This window comes from Stenella coeruleoalba (assembly GCF_951394435.1).
Source record: "Stenella coeruleoalba genome assembly, chromosome: 11".
In the NCBI taxonomy this organism is placed as follows: Eukaryota; Metazoa; Chordata; class Mammalia; order Artiodactyla; family Delphinidae; genus Stenella; species Stenella coeruleoalba.
The window spans coordinates 64,102,358-64,123,818 of record NC_137157.1 but is presented as its reverse complement, the minus strand read 5'-3'; the positions used below and the strand labels follow the sequence as shown (position 1 = coordinate 64,123,818).

Below are 21,461 nucleotides of genomic sequence, written 5' to 3'. Positions count from 1 at the left end.
CAGAAGGCAGAAGTGTACCTGCTGTGGGGTGAAGAACACACAGGTGTGGACATGCCTATCTAGAGTAGAGAAGAAATGGGGAAATTGATAGAAAGATTAGAATAGTGGGTCAAGGATTTTTAATTTGCCATATCAAGTAATAGAGAGTCACTATATTTAGTGTTATAAGGAAGTGATATACCTGGTGGGTCCAATTATATCATTCTAAGGAAACTTGGTCATCCAGGGCTGCCCTGTTGATAGAGTTCAGAACGACCGAATGGGATGAGTTGGACCCAAAGCCAGATTCTAGTGTGTGCAGTACAGTTCCTCAGGACACAGCTGTGTTCTTCCTGGGGCTCAGGGAGAGGTCACAATCATTTAAGGTTCCAAGTTCTCCTTTGGACTTCAAAAGACCTTAAGAGACTCAGTCTCTTGCCTGTCAGCCTTAGCTCCTTCATTTCTGAACTCTTGTTCTGCTGTGGTTTGAATAAAAACATATAATGCAGGTGTTCACCAGTTTAGGATTGTGTTATAAGAGTTTCTTTATTAGTCAGTTGATTGCAATGAATTAGCAGCTTGGCTTACAAAAACCTTTTCCGCTATAATAAACCATACCTCCAGTTGCTAATTAGAGTCTAATCACCATTTATAACACTGCTTTTCTTCCATTCAAAGTTTTGAAGCTTGATGTCAGAGATGAGTTTTCTACCAACAGGGCAGTGCAGCTGTTTGTGTCCACTATGTCTAGGACTATAAAAGAAAGAGGAAGGTTGAGGGAAGTGTCAGGTTAGGATTCCTGTGGAAAGAAAGGGTAAGGGTCCCCTAGTCAGTAGTCGATAATTAAAACTGGTATTTGTAGAGCACTTCACAATTTACAAAATGCTTTTTTGTACATGTGATCTTCACAACTCAGGGAGATAGATAAATTATCTTTATCCCTAGTTTATTTTTAAGGAAATAGTGGTTCAGACATTTAAAATCGTAGAATCTCACTTTTTATTTTTATAATCCTGGGCAGATTTATGTAGATATACCTATTTCCTAATTAATAAAATGAAAATCATTATACCTACTTTGTAGGGTTGTTGTGAAGAGTAAATGAGATGATGTAAATTGCCACCTTAAAATTGTCAATCGTTGGGCTTCCCTGGTGGCGCAGTGGTTGAGATGCAGGGGACATGGGTTCGTGCCCCGGTCTGGGAAGATCCCACATGCCGCGGAGTGGCTGGGCCCGTGAGCCATGGCCGCTGAGCCTGCGCGTCCGGAGCCTGTGCTCCGCAACGGGAGAGGCCACAGCAGTGAGAGGCCCACATACTGCAAAAAAAAAAAAAAAAAAAAAAAAAAAATTGTCACTCGCCATCTGCCTCTACAAGGATTAGGTCACTAGCCACTGTAGTTGCTGACCTTCAATACACCCTAAAAGGGGTTCAGGGTGGAGGTCAGGAATGAGGCACTCTGTGCTCTGGGAAAAACTGACAGAACAGGCCTTCAGATAGATATTTTTAGGAGAAGGTTTTAATGAGCCCAATTTTTTGCATCTTCTCATATCTAGGAAAGCACTAAAATCATTAATGGAGACATCTACGCCTTGTGACTATCAGCAACCTTCTTGTGACCAGCAGTAACCTTCTGCCAAAATGTGTGCTTGATTGCACGTATCGCCCTTCAGCAAAATCACATATATACTGACCTCCCCCACACACACCTCTTCGAAGCAATTCCTCAGAGCTATCTGAGCGGCTGTCTCCCAGGCTATAGTCCTCATTTTGCCCCAAATAAAACTTAACTCGCAACTTTCACATTGTGCACTTTTTTTCAGTTGACAAAATAGACAATTTAATACATAGTAAGAATAGAGTAAATGATAAGACTTAGGAATTGAAGCTGCATAATGGGTGAAAAGAAGACTTCAGTAGCGTGGGACAGAGCAAAGATGGGATGAAAGATAAATTTTATTCCTGAGTCACAGTGAGGTAGACAAATTGGTTGAAGCTGAAGGTGTAGGTGGCAGAGTAGGATGCTTTAACTGGAGATTAGGATGGGGGTTGCAGTTGTTGGTACTAACTAGATATAGGATATGATTGTGAAAGTGGGTGACTGAGGTGGTAGACAAGATCATTTAAGGTAAGAAAAAGTCAAAGAACTGGGAGGCTTGGTATTAGCAGGGATAGTAATCAAAATATTTAACTGCCAGTACTAGGGGTAGGCATGGATCCATCAAAATGAATGTAGGCTATCGTGCTATGCAGGGTCTTGGAGGCACTAGTGGCTATGAAAATGTTTCAGTATTTTAATGATCATACTTGTGCAGTTGAACCCAGGCCATAAGATGGATCGTCCACATGGATATTACCAGGAATGATGATGGGGTTATGGAGAGTGAGATAGCAAGCTAGTTGAGGGAGTCTTTAATGAAAGAAGGAGAATGACCAGGACTATGGTAGGTGATAATAACAAGGAAGGGTAGTGTGTGGTATGGCTTGATGTCTCAAAGGATCAGGACATTATTTAGGGAGGAAGGAGGAAAGTGGGTACTTGAGGCAGCAATGAAGAGCAAAGAGAATATTTACTTGATTTTACTGATGACAAATCCTGAATTCCAGAGGTCACAGTGGAAGGAGTTAGATGTTATTTGGGGGGTTAGAGTCTAATTCAAATTAGGCAGTGTAGAGGACTATGATAGGGTAAGAATCTCTATGATGAGGAATGATCTGGAGGCCAAGGATTCTTGTGTTGTAAGCAGAGATATAGGACATGAGGGGATTAGTACTCTCAGGGGTAGGTGGATAATCAGTTCTAATTATAGCCCCCTTCTTGGGACTGGTCTAGTCATCTTGTCAGTGGTGAGGTAAGGTATAAGGGTTGGCTGGGAGTGAGTAGATGAGGTGTGTGTGGTAGAATGAGGATCTCATTAGAAGTGTGCTGCACTTGTGGACCCTCTTCCAATCCTATTGTGGACAGAGTTAAGGCTAGAGGGGCTGTCTTTCCAGAAGTGCCAGAGTTCCGAGGTCCCTTAAATCATGCTTGGCAATGGTGGTGATGGTGTCAAGGCTTAGGGAGTTCTGTGGCTTACCCTTAAGTCCTATTGTCCTTGATATTGAGGGGGAGGAAAGGAGTGGCCTTACAAGGAGTTAACAGTTTCTTGTGTACTCTTTAAATAGGAAAATTTTAATTTAAAAGATAGTGCTAAATTGAATGGTGGGCACAAAGTTGTGCTAGAAATAGCACTAAACTAAGAACCAGAAGATTTGTTTTTAGTTCTGGCTTTGCCTCTGGGTGACAGATTAGAGCCTTAACCTCATCAATCAAATTGGTGTAATATCATGCCATTTTTTCCTTAAAAGCTGTTGTGAGGACTAAATTAAGGAAAAATATAGGCATATGGTATAAAACTTATAAAGCACTATTTAAAGGCAAGAAGTTGGCAATTGGCACTACTTGGCAGAAATAATTTGTAGTCAGTGTAAATAGTGAACCAAGTACAGGCAGCTGTCAGTTAGTGACAGCTGGTGTTGCAGTCAGGGTAAGACTAGATGTTTCATAAGATTTAAAGTTTTTTTGATGATGGGACACAACTCAAAGACAGATAGATGAAAGGCAGAACTCTTTGTTACTTATAGCTCCAAACTAGACAAGGCTGTCACACAGGGCCACACAGGAATTTGCACCCAGGGATAGGTAACAGTAAGCTGGAACTGCAGGAAATGCTTATGTATGGCAAACAGGAGTAGCTAGGTTTCATAGGCTTCTAGGGTATTGGGTATTTTGAATAATTCTTCAGGCCTAAGAAAGAAGGGGCTGTCCCTCGGTATAGGTATGGAGAAGGGGGCCTCTGGCAGTTGGGTATATATGTATTATAACCCAAGAGTGGGCACTTCCCTGGTGGTCCAGTGGTAGAGAATCCGCCTTCCAATGCAGGTGATGCGGGTTCATCCCTGGTCGGGGAACTAAGATCCCGCATGCCGTGGGGCAACTAAGCCAGCGTGCCACAACTACTGAGCTCGTACGCCTCAACGAGAGAGCCTGCGTGCCACAAACTACAGAGCCCACGTGCTCTGGAGCCTGCATGCCACAAACTACAGAGCCCATGCACTCTGGAGCCCATGCGTCACAACTAGAGAAAGAAAACCTGCAGGCCATAACTAGAGAGAAGCCCGCGAGCCACAACAAAGATCCCGCAGGCTGCAACGAAGACCACTCAGGCCGTAACTAAGACCTGACACAGCCAAAAAAATAAAGAAAAAGAAATAACCCAGTAATGTTAGAGCCTGATAAGGGAAGTAGTTGGGATGGGGATTTGACAAATTGCAGGTTAAGTGGAATAGAGGGTTTCAGTCATGGCAGGAAGACTGGGTCAAGACAGCACTTGGTTTTTTTTTTTGGCCATGCTGTGAGGCTTGCAAAATCTTAGTTCCCTGACCAGGGGTCGAACCCAGGCCCCCTGCAGTGGAAGCACGGAGTCCTAGCCACAGGATCACCAGGGAATTCTAGCACTTGTGAAATATCATGTTACAGGCAGACGGCTTCAAAGTGGTGTAATCTCAAATTGCCATTATTTTATAGTGCACAAACTTACTCTAAGCAGATTTCTCATTGACATAGTATAGTTTCTTAATTTAGTTATTTGTTGTCTTTTTTTAAATTGAAGTATAGTTGATTTACAATATTATATTAGTTTCAGGTGTACAGCAGTGATTTAATATTTTTATAGATTTTACCCCATTTAAAGTAAATATAATATATTGGCTATACTCCCTGTGCTGTACAATATATTTGCCTTTCTTATTTAGTTTATACCTACTAGTTTGTACCTCTTAATCCCTTTCCCCTATCTTGCCTCTCCCCTCACCCCTCTCCTCACTGGTAACCACTAGTTTGTTCTCTGTACCTCTGAGTATGTTTCTGTGTTGTTATATTCATTCATTTGTTTTATTTTTAACATTCCACATATAAGTGAAAACATACAGTATTTGTCTTTCTGTCTGCCTTATGTCACCAAGCATAATACTCTTCCGGTCCATCCATGTTGTTGCAAATGGCAAATTTTCATGCTCGTTTTTATGGCTGAGTAATATGCCATTGTGTGTGTGTGTGTGTGTGTGTGTGTGTGTGTGTGTGTGTGTGTATGTATGATTTTATATATATATATATATATATATAATCACAGCTTCTTTATCCATTCATCTGTTGGTGGACACTTAGATTGCTTCCATATCTTGGCTATTGTGAATAATGCTGCTATAAACATTGGGGTGCATATATCTTTTCCAATTAGTGTTTTCTCATTTTCTTTGGATATATAACCAGGAGTGGAGTTGCTGAATAATATGATAGTTCTATTTTTATTTTTGAGGAAACTCCATACTGTTTTCCACAGGGGCTGTACCAATATACATTCCCACCAACAGTGTACTAGGGCTCCCTTTTCTCCACATTCTGGCCAACATTTATTATTTGTTGTCTTTTTGCTGATAGCCATTCTGACAGGTGTGAGGTAATAACCCAGTGTGGTTTTGATTTGCAGTTCCCTGATTATTAGTGATGTTGAGCATGTTTGCATGTGCCTGTTGGCCACCTGTATCTCTTCTTTGGAAAAATGTCTATTCAGGCAATCTACCCATTTTTAATCAGGTTGGTCTTTTGATATTGAGTTGTATGAGCTTTTTACATGTTTTAGATATTGCCCCTTATCAGACATACCAATGTAAATATTTTCTCCAAATTCGGTAGGTTTTCCTTTTGTTTTGTTGATGCTTTCTAAGCTTCTAAGTTTAATCAGGTCTCATTTGTTTGTTTATTTTTGCTTTTGTTTTTCTTGCCTAAGGAGACCGATCCATAAAAAATATTGCTAAGACTTATGTCAAAGAGTGTACTGCCTATGTTTTCCTCTAAGAGTTTTATGGTTTCTGGTCTTACATTTAGATCTTTAATCCAAATTGAGGGTTTATTTTTGTATATGGCATGAGAAAATGTTCTAATTTCATTCTTTTACATGTAGCTGTCCAGTTTTCCTGGCACCAGCTATTGAAGAGACTGTCTTTTTCCCATTGTATGTTTTTTCCACCTTTGTCATAGATTAATTTACCGCAGTGCATGGATTTATTTTTGGGCTTTCTATTCTGTTCCATTGATCTATGTGTCTGTGCTTGTGCCAGTACCATACTGTTTTGATTACTGTAGCTTTGAAGTATAATCTGAAGTCAGGGGGCATGATTCCTCCAGTTTTGTTCTTCTTTCTCAAGATTGATTTGGCTATTTTAGGGTCTTTTGTGGTTCCCTATAAATTTTAGGATTGTTTGTTCTTGTTCTGTGAAAAACGTCCTGGGTATTTTGATAGGGATTGCATTACATCTGTAGATTGTTTTGGGTAGTATGGCCATTTTAACAATATTACTTTTTCTAATTGTAATTCATGAACATGGCTGTCTTTCCATTTATTTGTATCATCTTCACTTTCCTTCATCAATGTCTTATATTTCTCAGAGTACAGGTCTTTCACCTCCTTGGTTAAGTTTATTCCTAGGTATTTTATTCTTTTTGATGTGATATTGAATGGGCTTTTTTGCTTTCTCTTTTTGATAGCTCATTATTAGTGTATAGAGAAGCAATGGATTTCTGTATATTAATTTTGTATCCTGCAACTTTCCTAAATTCATTTATTCTAAATTTTTTTGGTAGGGATTTTAGGGTTTTCTATATATAGCATCATGTCACCTGCAAATAGTTACAGTTTTATTTCTTCCCTTCCAACTTGGATGCCATTTATTCCTTTTTCTTGTCTGATTGCTGTGGCTAGGACTTCCAATACTATATTAAATAGAAATGGTGAGAGTGGGCATCATTGTCTTGTTCCTGATTTTAGAGGAAAAGCTTTCAGCTTTCACCATTGAGTATGATGCTAGCTTTGATTTTGTCATAAATGGACTTTGCTATGTTGAGATATGTTCCCTCTATACCAAATTTGTTGAGGTTTTTTATCATTAGAGATGTTGAATTTTGCCAAATGCTTTTTCTGTGTCAATTGATATGATCATGTGATTTTTATCCTTTGCTTTGTTAATGTGGTGTATCACATTGATTGACTTGTGAATATTAAACCATCCTTGCACCCTTGGAATAATCCCACTTCATCACGGTGTACGATTCATTTTATATATTGTTGAATTCAGCTTGCTAATATATTGTTGAGGATTTATATATATTAATCATGGATATTGGCCTATAGTTTTCTTTATTTTTGGTAGTGTCTTTGTCTGGTTGTGGTATCAGGGTAATGGTGAACTCATAGAATGAATTTGGTAGTATTCTGTCCTCTCCAGTTTTTTTGAATAGTTTGAGAAGGATAGGTATTAGCTCTTCTTTATATGTTTGGTATATTTCCCCTTCAAGCTCTCTGGTCCTGGACTTTTGTTTCTTAGGAGTTTTTTTCATTCTGATTCAATTTCAGTACTAGTAATCAGTCTGTTCAGATTATCTGTTTTTTCCTGGTTAAGTTTTGGAAGATTGTATGTTTCTAGGAATCTATCCATTCCTTCTAGTATGTCCAATTTGTTGGCATGTAATTGTTTGTAGTATTTTCTCATGAATACTACATGAATACATTGCTTGTAGTATTTGTATCTCTGTGATATTGGTTGTAATTTCTCCTCTTTCATTTCTTATTTTATTTGGGCCCTCTCTTTTTTCTTGATGAGCCTGGCTAAAGGCTTATCAATTTTGTTTATCTTTCCAAAGAACCAACTCTTGGTTTCATTAATCTTTTCTATTATTTTGGTCTCTATTTTATTTATTTCCTCTCTGATCCTTATTATTTCCTTCCTTCCCCTGACTTTGGGCTTTGTTTTTTCTCTTTTTTCTAATTTCTTTAGGTGGTAGTTTAAGTTGTTTGAGATTTTTCTTGTTTCTTAAGGTATGCCCATATCACTATAAATTTCCCTCTTAAACTGCTTTTACTGCATCCCATAGACTTGGAAAGTTGTATTTTTGTTTTCATTTGTCTCAAGCTATTTTCTAATTTCCTCTTTGATATCTTTGTTGACCCGTTGGATTTTTAGTAGCATGTTGTTTAGTCTTCACTTGTTTGTGTTTTTTCCATTTTTCATCCTGTGATTGATTTCTAGTTTCATGCAATTATAGTTGGAAAATGTGCTTGATATAATTTCTATCCTATTACATTTGTTGAGACTTGCTTTGTGATCTAGCATGTGAGGTATCCCAGAGAAAGTTCCATGTGCACTTGAAAAGAATATGTATTCTGCTGTTTTTTGTTTGTTTGTTTTATTCTGCCGTTTTTGATGGAATGCCCTGTGGATATCTATTAAGTCCAACTGGTCTAATGTGTCATTTAAGGCCATAGTTTTCTTAGTGGATTTCTGTCTGGATGATCTGTCCATTGATGTAAGTGGGGTGTTAAAGTGTCCTCTTATTATTGTATTATTTTCAATTTCTCCCTTTATGTCTGTTAGTACTTGTTTTATATTAAAGTGCTCTTATATTAGGTGCATATTTGTTTATGAGTGTTATATCCTCTTTTTGTATCGATGCCTTTATCATTACATGATGCCCTTCTTTGTCTTTTGTTATAGACTTCGTTTTAAAGTCTATTTTGCCTGACATGAGTATTGCTACTCCAGCTTTCTGTTTCCATTTGCTTGGAGTATATTTTTCCATCCCTGCACTTTCATTCTGTGTCTTTATCTCTGAAATAAGTCTCTTATAGCAGCATATAGATGGGTCTTGTTTTTTATACAAACAACCCATCCTGTTTCTTTTGATTGGAGCATTTAGTTCATTGACATTTAAAGTGATTATTGATAGGTATGTACTTATTAACATTTTGTTAGTTGTTTTCTAGTTGTTTTGGTAGTTCTCCTCTGTTCTTTTCTTCTTTTAGTCTCTTCCCTTGTGGTTTGATGATTTTCTTTAGTGGTACGCTTGTATTCTTTTCTCTCTAGTTTTTATGTATCTATTGGAGGTTTTTGATTTGTGGTTACCATAGAGTTCATATATGTTGACCTATTATAGCTTACCTACTCGTTTTAATCTTGTTATTTCAGTTCACACACATTCTGAAAGCGCTACATTTTTACCCTCCCCCACTATGTTTTGTGTTTTCAATATCATGTTTTACACCTTTGTGTCTATCCTTTAACTGTTTATTGTAGTTATAGTTGATTTTACAATTTGTCTTTTAATCTTTGTACTAACTTATTTAAGTGGTTGATCCCCACCCTTACCATATATTTGCCTTTACATGTGGGATTTTTCCTTTCCTATAATGTCTTATTTTTGTTGTAGTCTTTTCTATTTCAGTTAAAGAAGACCCTTAAACACCTTGTAAGGTCAGTTTAGTTTTGATTAACTCTTTAGATCTTGCTTGTCTGAGAAGCTCTTTATCTTTCCTTTAATTCTGAATGATAACCTTGCTGGGTAGAGTATCCTAGATTGTAGGTTTTTCTCTTTCAGCACATTAAACATATTATTCCACTCCCTTTTGGCCTGCAAAATTTCTGCAGAAAAATCAGCTGATAGCGTTACGGGGGTTCCCTTGTATGTGACCCTTTGTTTTTCTCTTGCTGCCTTTAAAATTATCTCTTTAACTTTTGGCATTTTAATTATGACATGTCTTGGTGTGGGTCTTTTTGGTTTCATCTTGTTTAGGACTCTCTTTGCTTCCTGTACCTGGACATCTATTTCTTTCTTTAGGTTCAGGAAGTTTTCAACTGTAATTTCATCAAATACATTTTCTACCCCCTTTTGTCTCTCTCTTCTCCTTCTTGGTGTATGTTTGACATTGTCATAGAGGTCCCTTAAACTATCCTTATTTTTTTAATGTGTTTTTCTTTTTGCTGTTCTGATAAGGTTGTTTCCATTATTCTATCTTCCAGATCACTTGTGTGTTCTGTATCATTAAGCTGCTGTTAATTCCTTCTAGTGTAATTTTTATTTCAGTTATTGTATTCTTCAGCTCTGACTGGCTCTTTTTTTATATTTTCTAGTTCTTTTTAAGAATTCTTGCTGTGTTCATTTATTCTTTTCCCAAGTTCAGTTAGCATTCTTATTACTATTGCTTTGAACTCTTTATCAGGTAAATTACTTATCTTTGTTTCATTAGGGTGGTTTTTTTCTTGTTCTTTTGTTTGAAACATATTCCTTTGTCTTCTCATCTTGTTTTTAACTTTCTCTTTCTTTATGAAATTAGGTGAAGCAGTTACCTATCTCAGTCTTGAAGTCATTTCCTTGTGTGGGAGCATCCCTATGTAGTCTGCATGTGCCCAGTGGCTTTGGTAGGAGAGCTGGATATGAAGTGAGCATGGGCCACATCTTACCCTGGGTTCTGCTGGCAACCACCACCTTGGTGGGAAGTAGGGATGGATTTGAAGGGCTAGAGCCAGAGCCAAGTGTGATCAGGACTTTTCCTATGCTTAATGGCTATTACCACCCTGTTGGAGGCAGGTTTGGGGCCCAAGGTGCTGGAGCAGGACCCCTGAAGCAGTTGTATTTCTCCTGGGTGTGATGGTAGTCTTTGCCTTGGTTGGGTTATGGCTGGGGCCTGAGGGACTGCACTTCTATGCTGGTTTCACTTTTTCCTCTGTGTATATGCCTTAGTTAGAGGCTGGGTTGGGGCCTCAGTGCCTGGCGCTACACTATTAAGCTGGTTTTTCTCCTACAGGCTTTGGTGGTCTCCACCCTGGAACTAGTTTTGCTCCTCCCAAATGTAGGCAGGGACACATACACTGGAAAGGTTGCTTCTGCCCTGGTCAGAGGCAGGTCTGGAGTTCAAGTCAACTCTTTTCCCTCTATGTGTGCACACTCTTATTGGCAATGGCAGCCTTTGCCTTAGTTTAAAAGTAAAAGGATGGGAAAGGATATAACATTATATACAATTATGAGAAAGTGAAGGCGTTATAGAAATCTAGGGCAAAGTAGACTTCAGAACAAGCCATAGTATAGGGAAAAGTATACTTCAGAACAAGCCATACTACTAGGGATAAATAAGGACACTTCATGATAATAAAAAAATCAATTTTCCAAGAAGACACAACAGAGCTTCAAAATAATGAAGGAAAAACTAATGGAATTGAAAGAAGAAATAGACAAATTCTCAATGATACTTGTGAATTTATTTTAACTCTCCTTTCTCACTAATTAATACAAAAAGTAGACAGAAAATCAGTAAGGATATAGAAGACTTGAATAACATAACCACAAACTTTATCTAGTAGACATTTATAGAACACTCCATTCAACAACAGCTGAATACACATGGAACAGTCTGAAGCTAGAACTATGATTATCCATTAAGGAAATTGATCACAACGGAACTAAATTATAAATCAATATTTGAAAGTATATGGAAAATCCCAAAATAGTTAAATGTCAAACAACACACTTTCAAATAACCCCAGAGGTCAAAGAAGAAACCACAAAGGAAATAGTAAATTATTTTTTAACTGAATGAAAATGAAAACATCAGCATTTGTGGGGTACAGCTAAATTAATACTTAAAGGGAAATTAAATGCTTATATTAGAAAAGAAGAAAGGTCTAAAATCCATCTTAAGAGGTCAGAAAAAATCAACGTAGACTGAAAATAAATATAAAGAAACAAAGTTGAAGTCAACAAAATAAGAAACAATAAAGAAAATGAATTAAACCAAAAACTTTTTTAAAAAATCAGTAAAGTTAATAAACCTCCATTAGATTGATTAAGAGAAAAAGAGAAAAGACAAATTATCAGTATCAGGAATAAAAGAGTGTATCACTACAGATCCTTCACAGACTTAAAACCTAATAAGAGAATGTTATAAATGATTTTATGCCAATTTAGTTGAATTTGACAATTTAGTTGAAGTGGACAGATTCTTTGAAAGACACAAATTACCAAATTACAAGAAAATATAGGAAACCACAGTAGTCCCATATCAACTAAATAAATTGAATTTGTAACCATAAATCAGAAGGAAACCCAAGGTCCAGGTGGTTTTCCTGGTGTATTTGATCAAGCTTAAACAAAAGGATAGTAATTCTACAAACATTTGTTTTCAGAAATTTTTATACAGATCTTGTTTTATGACACTAAATATAGTTTTAGTCATACAAATTCTATACCTGTTTTGGTTAAATTTATTACTAGTTATTTTTTGATTTTGTTGCTAATGTGAATGGATTTTCTCCTATTTTCAGTTCAAATTGATTATTAATAGGATAGTGAAAGACTATTTTTTGTGTATTTATTTTTTGTGTTGCCAAATTAATCTCTCTTATTAATTCTCATTCTTCCCCCCAACCCTCAGCCTATTGAGTCCAAGAATATAATCATATCATGTGCATACAAAATAAGTAATTTGGTATTTTATAATTATTCTAAGTATTTCATCTTCATGTCTATTACATTAGTTATAACTTTCAAAACAATGTTAGGAAATAGTGGAGAAAACAGGCATCTCTGCCCAATATCTGGTTTTAATAGAAATTATTTTAGTATTTCACCATTTATCTTGTTGTTTACAGTTTATTCAAGAAAGTAAAATATGCCATATATACTGAAAAGTACACACAACATATATGTACAATTTAACAAATAATTGTAAAGCAAAGATCTATGTGACCACTGTACAAGAAAAAATTTTAAAGGTTAAGAGATAGTACATTACCAGCACTGGGACTGTACACAACTCTGCTACAAGAACCCTGTTCCTTCTCCTCTTAGTGATAATACAGGTTGCCCTAACATTCTTACTGACTTCCTTACTTTTTAAATAGTTTTTTCATTTATACGTGCAACCCTAAATAATATAGTCCTGTTTGCCTTTATTTGAACTTTATATGAATGGAATAATGTTTTATGTATCATTTTGTTCAATATTATATCTAAGATTGATCCATGCTACTTCATGTGAAAAGGTTTATTCATTTTCTTTGGTTGTATTCACTTCACAGTATGGATATATCAGAATTTATCTTTTAATTTCTATTGTACGTGTCCATGAGTTATTTCCTATATTTGGTTATTACAAACATGGCTACCATGAACATTTTTGTACATTTATTTTGGTACAGTGTGTATGAGTTTCTCTAGGATAAATCCCTAATAGTACAATTTTGGGCCGAATTAACTTTACTACATAATGGGTAACTAAACCTTTTTCCCAAATGAGAGTTAACATTGTTCTACATTAATGCTCCAACCAAAAGACATAGACTGGCTGAATGGATACAAAAACAAGACGCATATATTTGCTGTCTACAAGAGACCCACTTCAGACCTAGGGACACATACAGACTGAAAGTGAGGGGATGGAAAAAGATATTCCATGCAAATGGAAATCAAAAGAAAGCTGGAGTAGCAATTCTCGTATCAGTCAAAATAGACTTTAAAATAAAGACTATTACAAGAGGCAAAGAAGGACACTACATAATGATCAAGGGATCAATCCAAGAAGAAGATATAACAATCATAAACAAATATGCACCTAATATAAGTGCTGTTTTCTACAGCCACTGTACCAATTTACATTCCCGCCAACAGAGTAGATGGTTCCAATTTCTCCAGATCCTTGACAACACTTTTTATCTTTTGTTTGTTTTTGTAATAGTCATTCTAATAGGTTTGAGGTGATATCTCACTGTTTTTGATTTGCATTTCCCTGATGATTACTGATATTTAGCACTTTTTCATATACTTGTTGACCATTTGTATGTTTTCTGTGGAAAATGTCTATTCAGTTCTGTTGCCCATTTTTTAATGTGGTTATTTACTTTTTCTGATAATCTCTTTATTTATATTGGCCAGTTAAGGTTTTCTATTTCTTCTTTTGTTTTTCTGGAAGACTTTATCTTGCCTTTATTTCTAAGGAACAGTTTTACTGGGTACAGTATTCTTGGTTGTTAATTTTTTTCTTTCAGCACTTTGAATATATCATCTCAATCTTTCCTGGATTGAGAGGTTTCTGCTGAGAAATCCACTGATAGCCTTATGGGGTTCCCTTATATGTGATGAGTTGCTTTTCTCTTGCTGCTTTGAAATTTCTTTCTTTATCTTTGAAAATGTGATTATAATGTATCAGTATAGACTTCTTGGTTTCTTCTATTTGACATCCTTTGGCATCCTGAAAGTGGATGCCCATTTCTCTCTCCACATCTGGGAAGTTTTCAGCCATTATTTCCTTAAATAAGCTTTCTGCCCCTTTCTCTATCTCTTCTCTTTCAGGACTCCTAAAATGTGTACATTGGCTCAGTTGATGGAGTTCCCTGAGCCCTTTAGGCTTTCTTCACCTTTTTCATTCTTTTTCCTTTTTGATCCTCTGGCTGTATAATTTAAATGCTCTGTCTTTGAGTTCACTGATTGCTTCTTCTGTTTTTTTTCTAAGTCTGCTGTTGAATTTTTCACTGCAGTCATTGCACTCTTCAGCTCCAGTATTTTTATTTTATTTTATTAGTTTCTTTTACAGGGTATGGCAGATTCTATTTTCTAAAGATGATGCAGTATCTCCTTTGACATTCTCACTGATTAGTGGGTCTGCTCTTGACCTCAAATCTGAGTGGGCTTAGACTCACTTGTAATCAGAGTGAAGTAGAAGTGATGCTGGATGACTTCCTAGGTAAGGCCAGAAAAGTCCATGCTACTTTTACCTTCTTCTCTTGAACTCTCATACTCAGAGCCCAGGAATGCCATGCATAAGTCTGACTATCCAAAGGGTACCATGCAGTGATGAAGCCAAACCACTCTGATGGGCATTCTCTGTCATCAAGTCCTCCCAGCCTATGTGTCAGATTCTGTGACTGAAGGAGCATATAGGTAATCTCAGCTCCCAGCTGTTGAGTCACCCCAAGCCTTTGACTCCTCCTAGCTGAAGCCCAGATGGGGTGAAGCACATAAAAGTCATCCTTACTGTGCCCTTTCCAATTTCTGACCCACAGAATCCCTCTTTCTGCTGTGTTGTTTCTGGGACTTGTTTCTGAATTAAAGGAGAGATAGATGCTAATGAGATTAGGAGGTGGAAGAGAAGGTAAATAATAGAACTTTAGTTCTCTCTGCCTCAGTAGGTGTTTGTTTATGGTCAGCAGAGTACCTGCATACTGGAGTTAAATGCAGACAGTGTGGGTAGGGGATGCCAAATTTTCCCTGGGTTTTGACATCTGTCATGTTTCAGAGGGAAGGGCTCATGAAAAGTAGTTTAAAAGTATGTTTTCAGTCCATCATCAATGAAACAGTTGGTTGAAATTCCACCTGGATTTTAGCAACTGTTCCTCTCTCATTTAAAATCCATAGTGTTGTTGCCAGTTTTTCTCCTTTTCTGTATCTTTATGGTCATTTTTTAAATGGTGAGGTTTTTTTTTTTAATTGAGATATTGACATATAACATTGTGTTCGTTTTAGGTGTACAACATAATGGTCGATATATGTATACATTGCAAAATGATCACCGCAATAAGTTTAGCTAGCATCCATCACCACACAGAGTTACGTTTTTTTTTCTCTTGTGATGAGAACTTTTAAGGTTACTCTCTTAGCAACTTTCAAGTATACAATAGGGTATTAACATATTCCTCATGCTGTACATTACATCCCCAGGAGTTATTTTATAACTGGAAGTTTGTACCTTTTGACACCATCACCCATTTTATCCAACCCCCATCCCCCACTTCTGGCAACCACCAATCTGCTCTCATCTCCAGTATTTCTGAGTGGTTCTTTTTATTGTTTCTATCTCTTTATTGATGTTTTTCATTTTGTTCATATATCATTTTCCTGAATTCGCTTAATTGACTGAGTTCTACTGTAACTCACTGAGCTTCTTTTAGAAGATTGTTTTGAATTTTGTCAGCAAATTCATAGATCTCTATTTCTTTAGGGTCAGTTACTAGAGATTTATTTTTCTCCTTTGACTATGTTATATTTTCCTGAAAGATCAGTCGAGTCCCTTGTAGCTTTGTGCTGATGTCTGCATTTTTTGAAGACACAGACACTCTAAATTGCTCCAGATGACCAGCCTTTTTTTTTTTTTTTAATGGAGGCTGTAATCTCTCATTCCCTCTGGTGTCTAACTTTGCTGGTTCTGTCAGCACTTGATGTGAGGCTACACAGAAGCTAGTGCCGTGGGTAGGACCCTGAAAGGTAAAGACATTGGAGGCATGCCCTACTCCTCTGCCTCCCTTCTGAGGGAGAAGCCTCAGTTCTGCACATTTTCCCAATCTTGAAGATCCTTGCTAGCTGTAGGAAGCCACCCTCTGCTTTTCCTTTGTTCTTAGCTGCCCCAGGCATCTGGACTATGCTAGTTCCTTTAGCACTTGGTGTGAGGTGAGACAGGACCTGGACCCTTGGGGAGTGAGTGCACTGAAAGGCTCGGAGGCTGAGCGCACACTCTAATCTCTTTTCCCCACCATGGGAGAAGTCATTGGCTGAGGAGATCTCTCTTGGCCCTGGGCTGTGCAGTTTGCAGGGAGGGGCTAATGCAGTTAAAGTGAAATTGCTCTTCTTACCCATTTCAGCGTGGCTGTTCTTGGTTTTTGTGCTTATCTGGGGTGCTGAAACTTCTTATTTGGAATCTGGAATTCTCATAAAGGTATTTTGGTTCATGTATAATTTTTACATCGCTGTTTCTATGGGGGAACAACGATTGAGTATTCCTATTTCTTCATTTTGCTGATGTCACTCGCAGTTTGATCTTTAAGGAACAGATTATTTCGTGATACTGTGGTGGAATATGTGTAGTGATGAATTTAGCCAGGGTAGCTACAATGACTAGTGGGACAGTGTGCATCTTCATTTAGGGGAAGGTGTAAGAACTTCTTCACTTATAATAACAGTGGTGTTTTAAAACCTGTATGATCATGTTATAACTCTTAACATTGATACATATAACTAGATTGATTTATGAAAGGTTTAGCTAAAATAAAACATGGTCAACAATGTATACACATATCTGTGTGCCCATTTTATCATTGTATTTCTTGATATTTCTTTATGTTAAGATAAATATAAAAATAATGCTCTCTTGATGTTTTAATTTGCTTTAATTTACTTCTGCTTTTTTTTGTTTACAGAATGTTTATACATCAAATACAAATGCTGCATTTTATAATGTATGCCTTCAGGCAAGAGGCTGTAGCAGAATGAAAAATCAATTTTTAGCATAACAATATGTTCAATCTTCTTATATATATATTTATTTTTATTGTGGTAAAAAACACAAAACATAAATTTTACCCTCTTAACAAATTTTAACTGTACAGTATTGTTAACTATATGCATATTGCTGTGTAGAAGATCTTCAGAACTATTTTTATCTTCTTGACTGAAACTCTATACCCAATGAGTAGCAACTTCCCAGTTCCCCCTTTCCCCTAGTCCCTGGCAACCACCATTCTGCGTTCTGCTTCTGTGAGTTTGCTTTAGATATCTCATATAAGTAGAGCTACACAGTATTTCTCCTGCGACTGGCTTCTCTCACTTAACACAATGGCCTCAATCTATGTTGTCACACACTGTAGAATTGCCTTCTTGTTTTAAAGCTGAATAATACTCCATTGTATGTATATATCACATTTTCTTTATCCAGTCACCTGTTCATGGACATTTAATATGTTCATTCTTTGTGTTCACTATTCTTTGACTATTTGCAGGCACACATGCCATTTGATGCCTATGGTGCCACCAGGTCAGGTGAATGGAGGGTGCTGAACTGTCTTATCCTGGAGCATTGTCTGCGTGTAGTTTACTTGTTCTGTGCCCTTCTACTAATGGGTTCCTTTGTGTAACTCCACAGGTAAAAGTCCTGGGCTCAGAATCTTAGTTCTTGTCAGAGTCTTTGTTCTGGTTCAGCCTCCTCAACTGTAGTGAAGTCATTCTTTCTGGATTAGTTTCCAAAGGCTATGGTAGGAGCTAATGTCTGTGAACCTTTCCCCTAAAACCCAGGATGGGCCAAATACTTCTCTGACTATATTGCTTATCTTTTGGAAGTTACTTAACTTTGAATAAGAAATAAAAACAGTTGAATTTAATTAAAAATCAAGTTATACATGAGCTCTAAGCTTACAAAGTTCTCAGCCCTTGTAGATTGGTTCTCTTATAGAACAAACATCATGTTGAGGTTTCTTACCCTGAGACACATATTTGCTGCCTCAGCATCCTCTGCAGAGCTGCCTTTACCTCCTAGTTCTTGAAGCTGTAAATGAGAGGGTTTAATAAGGAAGTGATCACACCATACCGTATAGAGATAACTCACTACAGTACTGGTCCTGAAGAGGGGCTGATGTACCTGAATAGAGCCGTCCCATAGAACAAGAGCACCATGGTGAGATGGGAGTAGCAGGTGGAGAAGGCTTCACCTTGGCTTTTAGAGGAAGAGGTACTTAGAATGGCAAGAATAATTTTTGAGTAAGAGAAGAGAATCAGGGGAAGTGTCACAAGTCCTAGAAATGCAAAAAACCTAGCCAGCAGGATGGTGTTAGGTGTGGTATCACTACAGGACAGAGGGAAGTGTGAAGGCAGTTCACAACTGAAATGGGAGATGAGATTGGGACCATAGAACTGTAAGTTCTGAACACAACGATTATTCACTAGTGAGTTCAGAAACCCCATCACCCATGCTGTACCAACGATTGCAGTGCAGAGAGGTCTATTCATGACCACGGTGGAGAGCAGAGGGTGACACATGGCAGCATAGCGGTCATAGGCCGTAGCAGAGAGCAAGCAGCTCTCAGTGATTCCAGAAATCATGAAAAAGAAACTCTGGGTAATGCAGCCCCACACCGAAATGGTTTTCTTCTGAGATAGGAAATTCTGCAGCATCTTGGGCACAGTGACTAAAGAGTAGCATATGTCTAGGAAAGATAAATGTCCAAGGAAGAAGTACCTGGGCATGTGGAGGTGAGAATCAGCCCTGATCAACAGGATCATCATCAGGTTCCCTATCAGGGTCAGGAGGTAAATCCCCAGGAAGAGAACAAAGAGCATGGTCTGGATATCCGGGTCACTAGACAATCATAGCAGCACAAATTCATCAATAATGCTAAGATTTGTCATGGTTTCTTAGATATCCTATCCCTGGAGAGAAACAAATACTTATTCATTTGGTGGGACAACGATCTGAGTCACACTCAGTGAATAGGACTTTTTAATCTATAAAAGATCCACTCTTTAAGGCTAAAGTGTCCCAGTATCCAGTTGCGCTGATTTGAGTCTTTTGGTCTCAGCTAAGAGAATCTGGTACTCTTCCTTATCATTTTCCTCTCCTTTTGTCTCCCTCAGTCCTGAGGACAGCGCCTGCCCAGTTTATGTGACTTATATCTCTTTTTTCATCAACTCATTGGTAATCTTGTGCCAGCTGAGCCCTGGAGACAGATGTTGAGTAAGAACTGTTGGGAGCCAGGACCAGTTCACTGCCCATGGGAGAGGCAGCAGTAGCCAGAGCCAAAGTGGTTCTCAGTCCAGAGAGGGACAAGCTACTAGTCCTGCTGTGGCCAGTGGAGGACACAGGACTGCAGAATGCTTCTGGCTATAAATGGCTTTACTATTAGGGGACCAGGTGAACTCCAGTGTGTGAGACTCTGCTTAGAGTCTTTATTCCCTGATAGTCCTAGCATTCTGAAAACACACACACACACACTCTCTCTCTCTCTCTCTCTCTCTCTCTCTCTTCAACCAAGTACATATACTCTCCTTTCTCACTGTGACAAGTTCAGTCATTTCATTACTCTCTTGAAGCTCCCTGCTCCTTTAACCTCACACTCCTAACTCTCAGCTGATAATTGGCAGAGGACATGTTCCTGTTCCTGTTATGGGCGATCTCTAACTCCCTAATCCCCACACATGGAGTTATTCTTCTTTTCTCCCCTCCAGCGCGGGAAGGAGGCCCTTCTCCTTCACCTCTGGTGAGTGCTTCTCTCTGCTCTGTATTCCATCTTAACCCTTCTCTTTGAGCATCTCTCTGAATCAACCATGCTCTTTTACTTCCCTTGTCTCTCCCTTTCCATCAAGCATATCCACTCAGTTTATATGCAGAACTACTCACATTTATCCATTTAAAATAGAGCAGAAACAATTAATAACCTTCTTTCTTCCATAAGAAGCCTTAAAAATATAATAGAATTTGGCACCCTTCCTTGGGTAATAAAATATATTGCCTTTAAAGTTTTCTACATGTAAAAACACTAAGACTTAGATAACTTTTCATCTGAGACATAAAGTCCACATTAGTGAAAATTTTACTCACCCATCTAGATTTTAGTATATTTCTGATGTTACCCCAATCCTTCAGAAAAAATTTATATGGAATATACCACATATTATATAACACCTCTGCTGCACCCTGTAGTCAAACATATTACTATTTCTATAATGAAACTTCTGAGTACCCCTTCTACATGGGATTTTAAGAGTCTACAAATAGCCTCATATCAATTAACTTCCAGTGTTTCCTCCAAACTAGTTCTGGAAAAAAAAGTTTGGCTTTTAGAGATTTTTGGAGATTTTGGAATTGGAGATGAGAGCTTATAAACCTGTCTTAAATTTCTATATTCACTGGCTTTTATTTCTAGGTTTCCTATTCTATTCTTTGATGTGTCTGTTTTTACAGTAGTGCCACACTCTCTAATGACTGTAGATACGGTATATACTTTAATATATAACGATGCTGGTTTCTAATGTTTATACTTTTATGTTATTTTTTCATTTATTCTTATAATTTCACTTCGTAATTGGATTTATAGTTTGAAAAATTCCCTTGAGATTTCAGCTGGAGTTGTTTTTTCACCAATATGTCAATATTACTTTGGCAGTAAGCTTTACAATTTGTTCTACCTTTTCTTTGTTTCAGCCTTTTCTTTTTGCTTACAGTATAATTTTTTATTTTCTTCACATAGGCCCTAGGCTTTTTTGTCTATATTTTTTATACATCAGGTTCTTATTAGTCATCAATTTTATACACGTCAGTGTATATATGTCAATCCCAATCACCCAATTCATCACACCCCCACCCCCACGCAGCTTTCCCCCCTTGGTGTCCATACGTTTGTTCTCTACATCTGTGTCTCAATTTCTGCCCTGAAATCTGTGTCTCAATTTCTTCCCTGCCCTGTACCATTTTTCTAGGTTCCACATATATGTGTTAATATGATATTTGTTTTTCTCTTTCTGACTTACTTCACTCTGTATGACAGTCTCTAGATCCATCCATGTCTCAACAAATGACCCAGTCTTATTCCTTTTTATGGCTGAGTAATGTTCCATTGTATATATGTACCACGTCTTCTTTACCCATTCGTCTGTCAATGGGCATTTAGGTTGCTCCCATGACTTGGCTATTCTAAAGAGTGCTGCAATGAACACTGGGGTTCATGTGTCTTTTTGAATAATGGTTTTCTCTGGGTATATGCCCAGTAGTGGGATGGCTGGATCATATGGTAATTTTATTTTCAGTTTTTTAAGGAACCTCCATACTGTTCTCCACAGTGGCTGTATCAATTTACATTCCC

At 37.6% G+C, this 21,461-nt stretch overlaps 1 long non-coding RNA gene and 1 pseudogene across 2 annotated transcripts in view; one reads left to right on the top strand and one right to left on the bottom strand.

The window, feature by feature from the left end:
* LOC307193750 overlaps positions 1-21,461 on the top strand; it is a 96,367-nt gene that overhangs the window by 32,501 nt on the left and 42,405 nt on the right. The gene's annotated exons all lie outside the window — the stretch shown is intronic.
* On the bottom strand, positions 18,082-19,011 carry LOC307193749 (olfactory receptor 5BS1-like; annotated as a pseudogene). Its single transcript has one exon. The product of its transcript is annotated as an olfactory receptor 5BS1-like (transcript).